The sequence below is a fragment of the Protomyctophum parallelum genome, assembly GCF_964188405.1.
Source record: "Protomyctophum parallelum genome assembly, chromosome: 14".
Lineage (NCBI taxonomy): Eukaryota > Metazoa > Chordata > Actinopteri > Myctophiformes > Myctophidae > Protomyctophum > Protomyctophum parallelum.
The window spans coordinates 2,938,676-2,948,233 of NC_139709.1; positions in this window are offsets into that span (position 1 = coordinate 2,938,676).

Sequence of the window (9,558 nt, forward strand, 5' to 3'; positions counted from 1 at the left end):
TGATTATGAATCCCACCGCAGTTCTAGGATTTTTTTTAGTTTTAGTAATTCTAGTAAGACTAAACGTGTTTTTAGCAACTTATGGGCTATAATTTTAGTAGCAAATTCTGATTTAAAGGAGAATTCCATATACTAAAAGGCTTTCTTACCTTTCTTTGTAGTCGTTACGTCCCCACCAAAGAGGTCCAGGTGTTATTTTGTGCAAAAGCTCCTTATTGGCTATTTCCCCTACCATAAGCCCTCAATGAATTGCATTGAATTTAATGGGAATTGAATGGGGCTATGGGGTGTTGTGCTAATTTGCTTATTTCCATTGCTCAAAATTATAATTTCTTTGTATATATCCTCTCTTCATAATGTAAATAATATCCCAAGCGGCACACTTTACTACTTGTTTCGATGGAAATAAGTGAATTAGCATAACACCCCATAGCCCCATTCAATTCCCATTCAATGCAATGCAATTTATTGAGGGCTTATGGTAGGGAAAATAGCCAATAAGGAGTTTTTGCACAAAAAAGGACCTCTTTGGTGGGGACGTAACAACTACAAAGAAAGGTAAGAAAGATAAGAAAGCATTCTAGCATGGAATTCTCCTTTAAGCTCAGTCTTTGAACACACCATTGAACTTTATAGGCCTAGGCCTGCCTAGGCTACTTGAACTATTTAGTTTTGATCGAGTCTTAGCCAACTAATACTGGCATAAAAAAACTAAAACATAATTGCCCAGACTCTTCTTCAACAAAGATGGCGAAAGTAAGCATTCTTTTGTTCTGTACTTAATACAATTGTATGGTACAAAACACTGAAGTCCTTAACCCATTCTGACCTGAGATCAGATTCATACGAGGTTTCCACTGGACACACACTGGTCTGATTAACCCATTCTGACCTGAGATCAGATTAAAAAAAATGTCAGTCGTTCTTCGATTTTTCAAAAAATAGCAGACCTACAAGCTCGTAGCGCGCCACTCGCAGCACGACACATTGTGAGATTGTAGATCTGCTATTTTCAGCATGCAACCCAGCATAAAACTGGATCTCTTGTCCACTAGTCCCTTCCTAACATTTTAGTCTAGTTTTTATTTGTTGACGAAATTGTCAGTATATTTAGTCTCAGTTTTAGTCACCACAGATTCGTTTTCATTTAGTTTTTATTTAGTTTTAGTCAGTGCAAAAAAGGTAGTCCACGAACATGTTTCGTCTTGGTTTTAGTCGACGAAAACAACACTGGCCAGCCAAAAGCGTTTGAGAACCCCTGATTTAGACAAGGGTTTTATCGTAAAAACTATGCAACCCTTTTATTAACCACTTCCAACGTCGCATTCCTGTTTTTGGGAATGTCGTTATAGGCCAACATTTTCAGACATTTTTCTCTTCTCGCCACCAAAACAAATTGTGACATCTTTCGACGCGTCACTCGGTGACACGTTGAGAGCTCGTATAGATCTTATTTATTTTGCCCACCCCTTATTTCTTTCTGAAATTACGCCTCATGGTGGCAAGAAGATGCACAATAAATAAATACATGCCTAGATCATAAAACAGTAAAATATACTGTAAAGTCTTCATGTTGTCATGTAAATAATGCACACACCTATACACAGTGCAAACAAGCACATAATGTCAGAACTTTAAGCTGTTGATACTTTGTTTCAAAACATTGTAAATATTTGAGGAAGAAAATGTATATATGCTGATTTATTGTCTTTATACCGATATATAAAGTGATATGTCTGTGTCATGTTGAAATGTCACGAAACGATAAAACCAGTCGATATCTTTCATGCAAGCATCGATTCGTTCCCAATGCCACTCTGGCCCGTACAGTGAAACTAAAAGTGTCTGGCGTTTGAGTTTAATTATTGATGCTTTTATCTTTTACTTCATGCGTTGAGACCAGGGGGGGGGCAGTCAGACAGATATTTACCCAGGGGGGCAGTCAGACAGATATTTACCCAGGGGGGCAGTCAGACAGATATTTAACCAGGGGGGCAGTCAGACAGATATTTACCCAGGGGGGCAGTCAGACAGATACTTACCCAGGGGGGGCAGTCAGACAGATATTTAACCAGGGGGGCAGTCAGACAGATATTTACCCAGGGGGGCAGTCAGACAGATATTTACCCAGGGGGGCAGTCAGACAGATATTTACCCAGGGGGGCAGTCAGACAGATATTTACCCAGGGGGGCAGTCAGACAGATATTTACCCAGGGGGGCAGTCAGACAGATATTTACCCAGGGGGGCAGTCAGACAGATATTTACCCAGGGGGGCAGTCAGACAGATATTTACCCAGGGGGGGCAGTCAGACAGATATTTACCCAGGGGGGGCAGTCAGACAGATATTTACCCAGGGGGGGCAGTCAGACAGATATTTACCCAGGGGGGCAGTCAGACAGATATTTACCCAGGGGGGCAGTCAGACAGATATTTACCCAGGGGGGCAGTCAGACAGATATTTACCCAGGGGGGCAGTCAGACAGATATTTACCCAGTGGGGCAGTCAGACAGATATTTACCCAGGGGGGCAGTCAGACAGATATTTACCCAGGGGGGCAGTCAGACAGATATTTACCCAGGGGGGCAGTCAGACAGATATTTACCCAGGGGGGCAGTCAGACAGATATTTAGGGGGGCAGTCAGACAGATATTTAACCAGGGGGGCAGTCAGACAGATATTTACCCAGGGGGGCAGTCAGACAGATATTTAACCAGGGGGGCAGTCAGACAGATATTTTGTGAAGCTACTAAGGAAATCGGGATTTCCTGAAAGTTCATATAATGGCCTGTTGTGGCGCTGTCATTGGGCCCAAAAAAACCCCATATCCCCATAGAGGTCCATGTATTTGGGCCCAACTTCACCTAGACTGTATTACCTTAATAAACATGGTCATGAATACTTTCTGCTTCCAGTCACTATAGTTTAAAGTCTCATTTCTAATGTCATAATATTCTTTTTGGAAAATGATGGTCCCATTTATTAAAAAAAATTACCATATAGTCGCGTATGTTCTGAGGGGCGTGGCTACCATTACAGTCTATGATCGGGATTCCCCTCCCACTCGAGTCAAAATAAAAACCAACGGAGAAGAAGGGGGGGAAGTCCCGCCTCTTTGTCTGGGCCAGCCAATGGCTCAGCTGGGCCCAAACGGATCTAGAAAGATGGCGACTTACAATACAAGGACTGACAGGCTTCATTTTACGTTCATGTTAGATCCGGGGAACGCTTTGTCCATATTTTTTACAGTCTATGGTTGGACACTTCTGAGACATAATTATTCATATATATATATATATATATATACACACACACATATTTTCTTTTACAGTTTGCAAAGTACAGTCAGGAAAATATTGTCGGGGTGTGAGCTTGTATATCTGTATTTCTTTCTTTTTTTTTAATAGCCAACATCATAATCCAAGATGACACACATTTTCTTGGTTTTTAATAGGTTGAAGCTCAGCAAATAGCATCTAACTGAAATATCTGTTATCATTGATATCTTTTTTCTTTTTCTTTTAATGAGTTTGGCCTTGATGTGTTTTTTCACTGAACTTTTTTCTTCGTATGATGATGACTTCAATCAAAACTTCGAATAACTCGATCTGGTATTCGTTGCAGTGCCGACCTGCCACAGGGGCACAGCTCTCTATAGTATTGTTCTCAGTGGCGTGCACAGATAGACACTAGGGGGTGCTAGAGCCTGCCCTTTCGGCAATTTTGCTCTTAAAAAAAGAAAAAACTAAAAAACAAAAGAAAACGTTTTTTTTTTTTTTTTAATTTGTAGTGTGTGGACCATGCGGTGACATTGATCAAATCTTGATAAAAAAACGCTTCTACTATATTATTTAGGCCCCCACAATCTAAAGCTATGTTTCTATATGTCAGTGGTTCTTCGATTTTTTTCAAAAATAGCAGACCTACAAGCTCGTAGCGCGCCACTCGGTGGCGCGCTATGAGCTTGTAGATCTGCTATTTTTCAATAGCTAAAAAGCACCAAAATGGGTTCCCAACTTCCCGGCCCCAAAATGTGCTGCACAAGGTGCCCTTTTTTCACTTGAGCACCTGCCCCTCTATAAATGTCTGTGCACGCCACTGGTGGTTCTGTACAGGAGAAGGGGAAGGAAAAAAAGAGAAATCTTTTAACACCGGCAGGCAGTGGCTGAAACAGAAGATGTGACTGTGACTGTCTGTCACCTTTCTCGCTCAACTGTGAAGTTTTTAATGAGTTTCTTTTGGAAATGCGCACATCGCGTTGTGGTTCTGACTATAGGTATATACGAGAGCAGATTGCAATTCACTGGAAGCACGTTCACATATATTCATAACGGATATTCATATTCCAAGTAGGAAAGCAAAGACAAATCAAGTCTGGATATTTGGTGTTCAATTTAAAATATGAGCTCTAGTAAAATGACAGCAATTTTTCAGTGATGTTTGAGTGACCTGGCAATTAAAAACCAGAAGATAAAGATGTCCTCTCTGTTTTGGTTTGTTTGTTAAAAACTGAATTCTGTGAAAATAAAAAATCTATGCCTTCTTATATAGAATGAGTTTGTGTATTATTTCAGAGTGAGGATTCCCCCTATAGTACTGTCCAATCCACGGTGGTGTGCACAGACATTTAGAGGGGCAGGTGGTGCTCAAGTGAAAAAAAAAGGGCACCTTGTGCAGCACATTTTGGGGCGGTAACCCATTTTGGTGCTTTATAGCTATTGAAAAATAGCAGATCTACAAGCTCATAGCGCGCCACCGAGTGGCGCGCTATGAGCTTGTAGATTTGTAGAAGCGTTTTTTATCAAGATTTGATCAATGTCACCGCATGGTCCACACACTACAAATAAAGAGCACATTGCCAAAAGGGCAACCCCCTAGTGTCTAACTGTGCACGCCACTGCCAATCCACTATTTATATACACTGACACCACGCTAGACAGGAACGCCCAAAAACGTCACATCCGGTTTTAGCCCGGGGTAAAGAATGTTCTATGGCTGCCAATGCAACTTGGTCCAATCCTTAATCACATACGGACAAAACATCTATGCCGATAATATCTAACTTGCGGAGGTAGTAGCGTGCCTTGTCCATGGGCAACAGATATTTCAACGTATGGCACTGCAAATACGTTTGATAATAATCGCTACTCTGTGCAATATTGTTTTGGAAATGCCGCAAATTGCATTGCAGTGAACGAGAGCAAATCACAACCCCCCCCCCCCCCCCCGGGGGTGGGGGCGGAGTCACAGCTTGACGCTCTGAATGTGCGCCGTGGTAGTCAGTGTATCGCACACTTTTACAACGCAGGGTTAAAGGACCACTTCACCACTTTTCAACCTATCCTCATATAATAGGTCCTCACTAATAATCATGAAAGAATGGCGCCATTTTTTCCTACTCTGTCTGTGTCTCATAGGAGGGCTGTGGGCAGTTCAGAAACCGTCTTCCAGTGACATCATCGATGGGGAATACAAGCTAATAGAAAACTGCAGGCTTTCTAGTCCTGAAAAGTTGCAATGCGGAAATGGAAATGTTCTCACGATAATGACAATCTAAACATTTTTGTAAAAGAAAATCTTGTTTAAAAAAAAGTCTGCCTAATGATGATGTCACTGGAAGACGTTTTCTAAACTGCCCACAGCCCTCCTATGAGACACAGACTGAGTAGAAATATATTGCGTCATTCTTTCATGATTATTAGTGAGGACCTATTATATGAAGATAGGTTGAAAAGTGGTGAAGTGGTCCTTTAACAAAGTGCTGGGGTACGGGAAAATGAAAAACTAAATCCACTGCAGGCTAAAACACAGAAAAGCAAACAGCAAAAGAACACATAGTAAAAAACACAACACAAACGGAGACACGTCACTGGAAGATCCAAGACGCAGCAGCGTCAAACAGTGAGACAAAACGTAAACCATAAGAGACACTCAACACTCTGTGAAAAGGTGGGTTTTGAGACGAGGTTTAACCCATTCTGACCTGAGATCAGATTTCATACGAGGTTTCCACTGGACACACACTGCTCTGATTAAGAGTCGATGGACGGGGGCCAGTTTGACGTGTGAGGGGAGCGCGTTCCATAGTGTGGGGGGCTATACGACGGAAAAGGACCCGGTCACCTCTGGTCTTTATAAGCCGGTCTTCTTTTTGACCGTAAGATTGAACTGGCCCCGTACAGCGCACAGCGCACAGCGCACAGCGCACAGCGCACAGCGCAGAGTGATTTAACTGGCCCCGCACAGCGCACAGCGCAGACTGATTTAACTGGCCCCGCACAGCGCACAGCGCACAGCGCAGACTGATTTAACTGGCCCCGCACAGCGCACAGCGCAGACTGATTTAACTGGCCCCGCACAGCGCACAGCGCAGACTGATTTAACTGGCCCCGCACAGCGCAGACTGATTTAACTGGCCCCGCACAGCGCACAGCGCAGACTGATTTAACTGGCCCCGCACAGCGCACAGCGCAGACTGATTTAACTGGCCCCGCACAGCGCAGACTGATTTAACTGGCCCCGCACAGCGCACAGCGCAGACTGATTTAACTGGCCCCGCACAGCGCACAGCGCACAGCGCAGACTGATTTAACTGGCCCCGCACAGCGCACAGCGCAGACTGATTTAACTGGCCCCGCACAGCGCAGACTGATTTAACTGGCCCCGCACAGCGCAGACTGATTTAACTGGCCCCCCACAGCGCAGACTGATTTAACTGGCCCCGCACAGCGCAGACTGATTTAACTGGCCCCGCACAGCGCAGACTGATTTAACTGGCCCCGCACAGCGCAGACTGATTTAACTGGCCCCGCACAGCGCAGACTGATTTAACTGGCCCCGCACAGCGCACAGCGCAGACTGATTTAACTGGCCCCGCACAGCGCAGACTGATTTAACTGGCCCCCACACAGCGCAGACTGATTTAACTGGCCCCCCACAGCGCAGACTGATTTAACTGGCCCCGCACAGCGCAGACTGATTTAACTGGCCCCGCACAGCGCAGACTGATTTAACTGGCCCCGCACAGCGCAGACTGATTTAACTGGCCCCGCACAGCGCACAGCGCAGACTGATTTAACTGGCCCCGCACAGCGCACAGCGCAGACTGATTTAACTGGCCCCACACAGCGCACAGCGCAGACTGATTTAACTGGCCCCCACACAGCGCAGACTGATTTAACTGGCCCCGCACAGCGCACAGCGCAGACTGATTTAACTGGCCCCCACACAGCGCAGACTGATTTAACTGGCCCCCACACAGCGCAGACTGATTTAACTGGCCCCGCACAGCGCAGACTGATTTAACTGGCCCCGCACAGCGCAGACTGATTTAACTGGCCCCGCACAGCGCAGACTGATTTAACTGGCCCCGCACAGCGCAGACTGATTTAACTGGCCCCCGCACAGCGCAGACTGATTTAACTGGCCCCACACAGCGCAGACTGATTTAACTGGCCCCGCACAGCGCAGACTGATTTAACTGGCCCCGCACAGCGCAGACTGATTTAACTGGCCCCGCACAGCGCAGACTGATTTAACTGGCCCCGCACAGCGCAGACTGATTTAACTGGCCCCGCACAGCGCACAGCGCAGACTGATTTAACTGGCCCCGCACAGCGCAGACTGATTTAACTGGCCCCGCACAGCGCAGACTGATTTAACTGGCCCCGCACAGCGCACAGCGCAGACTGATTTAACTGGCCCCGCACAGCGCAGACTGAGCGCAGCTAGTGACCTTGGGGGGGATTATACACCTCAATAAGTTCTGACAGATGCTGGGGGGGGGTGCCAAACCATTCAGTGATGTAAAAACAAACAATAACATTTTTAAATCAAATATGAAGCCCACGCGGGGAGCCAGTGAAGTGACTCCAAAACGGGGTGTGATGTGGGGTTAAAACAAAATGTGATGTGAAAGCAATTGAGATCAGGGACTATGGCCCCCATTTATGCGTTGATAAATGAGGGCCTATATTTCCTTTTATATAGAATAATGCTTAACCCATTCTGACCTGAGATCAGATTTCATACGAGGTTTCCACTGGACACACTGGTCTGATTAACCCTGAGATCAGATTAGTTCTTAGATTTTTCAAAAATAGCAGACCTACAAGCTCGTAGCGCGCCAATCATTTTTTTTAAATATAGCCTACATGTTGTTTTTCATGATTTTCAACGATAAAACAATTAGAAAAATCATGAAAAAACCGACATTAGCCTACTATTATCACTCCATTCAACCACCTCATTTACTTTACTAATAGATAGACATACCAGTTGTAACCAAAACACAACCTTTATTCATTGCAGCCAGCAACACCTTCCTGGATCTCAGCCAACTCCCTCCCTCCCCTCCCTCCCTCCCTCCCTCTGTAAATACAGCTGTAAATCCACACAGCTGTAATCCATTCACTCTGACGGACCAATGACGGACGGTCTAGACCCGGATAAGGTAGGCGGGGCTTATACTTTAAAATGGAGCCGCACACGGTGCATAGCAGAGTGTTTGGAGCTGCAATAAGGTAAGGTTTGTTTGAGAACCGCATGGTTGTTAGCCAACATTAACTCTGTTATTGTTTAAACATTAGTGTTGTTAGAAGGACTGTTGGTTGTTTATTGTGACTCTAAAAGGACAACAATATGAGGAATGTGTTGGTACTTTTTGAGACATAAACAAACAGGTGTAAAGTAAATAATTACATCTACTGAAGTACTGTGGACAATATATTGTTCTTTAATATTCTATTATTTGGACACTTTACTAGTTTTGTAGATTTGGATTATTTAAAATATATCCTTTTGGCTACATTGCAATTTGCCACTGGGCTACAAACACATTTTGGCCATTTGGAAGTAGCTGATCTACAATCTCTCAATGCATTGTGATGCAATGCATTGTGAGATTGTAGATCTGCTATTTTCACTTTCAAACATTTGAAATGGGACATTTCTGCGTAATGAGCTACATTTGGTCATTTTCTAAGTGCATTTTGATGCCATACCCTTTTATTTTAGTACATATGGTAACACAAGTTGTAACTGTGGCTCAGACACATTCATAAGATTAAGCTAAACTAAATGTCTCTCTGCTGGATGGAAAACTAAATGTACAAACGTACATACATACAAAAGTAGCAGATCTACAAGCCCATTTCTACCATACAGAGCAACTTGATTTCAACTTTAAAGGGCCACTTCACCCCTTTTGCAACCAGATCTTATTTTAATGATTTTTGAGAAACACTTTCCTGAGGTTATGTGTTTTTAGATATTTTAGTATTTCAAAGTGTCCATGGACTCCATGATGTCATGGACACTGGGCTCACTTCCTTCCTGAACTACAATTCCCATAATGCTCTGGTCCACTGCTCCTCCTTGTGGATAGGGGGAGGGCTGTCTTACTGAGACAACATCCAGTCCAGGAAGGAAGTGAGCCCAGTGTCCATGACATCATGGACTCTTTGAAATACTAAAATATCTAAATGCATAAAAACCCCAGGAAAGTGTTTTTTGTCTCCCAAACATTAAAAAAAAATACTGGTTGCAAAAGAAAAATG